Raw genomic sequence first — 1311 nt, 5'->3', positions numbered from 1 at the left:
TGCACTCGTCCCTCTCGCATTCGCTCCGGCACTTGTTCTACCCTCTCGCGTACAAGGTGACTCTCCCCTATTGTGGAACTACTAAACACAAGGTTCGGACTCGGTCGGGTGCTCATCACCCTCACTCGCTTTTTGATTTGATCGTTTTTTGGGAAAGAGAAAGAGAGTACTCGTTCGTTCTGCACTTAAACCTGAAACAGTTGGCGGAGAGGAGGTGAGGCATGAGGAATGAATAACAATGAAACTTTAGTCCCATGTCGCTAAATCAACCTCATCAAATGAGACTGAGAACTTTAAAGCAAGGAAAAATTATGCTGTTCAATTCATACCTTTCTCGGCCTTTTGGCTAAGATCAAGTGTAGTATCTGTTCTTATCAGTTTAATATCTGATACGTGGACCATCGGTCCACTATGATATTAAATTAATTTTTTATGGGGAGAGGGTTCACCACAATAGCTTGCTATTGGAATCCTTGCGTGTCGTCTTTGCGTTGCACTATTGCATAGGCTGGCGCACCCGACCAAATATAATTTAACTAACAAAATTAGCTTTATTAAAACTATATTAAATTGAGTTAGTTCTTAATTTAAGTCTTTATGTTTCCTTCTTTAAAAAACATTAGATACTTGTTAATACACAATGCCACCAAGAGTCTTTCCCTCTTGTATAAATTGGAAAGTGTGATCCCAACAAATCGAGCTACTATATCGACAGAGAGCTTCGGCGGAGAGATGGGCAATCGAGTATAAGGATGGTTGCGTGTAACCCCTATTTCGTACAACACGTTATGACATGAGACTATACTAAAGAGGGTGAAGAGCATGGAACTTTAGTCTCACGTCGCTGAATTAAGCACTTCGGGCACGATTTGGATCTTCAAAAGAAGTAGGATGTAACTATTCAATTTATATCTTTCTCAGTCTTTTGGCTAAAATCAAGTATAGTATATGTTCTTATTAATTAAATATTTGATAAGTGAGCCATCGGTCTATTACGATGTTAAATTAATTTTTTATTGGGAGAGGGTTCACCATAGTAGTTTGCTACTGGGATCCTCGTGTGTGTCGCCCTTACGTTGCACCATAGTATGGGTTTGATGCATCTAACCAATATAATTTAAATGTCAAAATTAGCATTACAAAATTATATTAAATTGAGCAAGACTAATTAAAACCTATTTTGTTTTGCAATCTTGCGTATTGCACGTCGAGGGTTTGGATATGGGGGTTGGCCTTTGTTGATTCCATTCTATTTGATAGAAAAACATATCTAGTGTATTACTCGTGAACTTAGGCATTTGTAGAACATAT

General features: G+C 38.2%; 2 non-coding genes across 2 annotated transcripts; both read left to right on the top strand.

The window, feature by feature from the left end:
• The first annotated feature begins 325 nt into the window (after window positions 1-325).
• On the top strand, window positions 326-522 carry LOC121983412. The gene has a single exon (XR_006112481.1). It is a non-coding gene; the product is annotated as a U2 spliceosomal RNA (small nuclear RNA).
• Window positions 523-908: 386 nt separating this feature from the next.
• On the top strand, window positions 909-1108 carry LOC121983645. The gene has a single exon (XR_006112666.1). It is a non-coding gene; the product is annotated as a U2 spliceosomal RNA (small nuclear RNA).
• The last annotated feature ends 203 nt before the right edge of the window (window positions 1109-1311 follow it).

Source organism: Zingiber officinale, chromosome 5A (assembly GCF_018446385.1).
Source record: "Zingiber officinale cultivar Zhangliang chromosome 5A, Zo_v1.1, whole genome shotgun sequence".
Taxonomy (NCBI): domain Eukaryota; kingdom Viridiplantae; phylum Streptophyta; class Magnoliopsida; order Zingiberales; family Zingiberaceae; genus Zingiber; species Zingiber officinale.
This window is presented reverse-complemented; position numbering and strand designations above follow the sequence as displayed.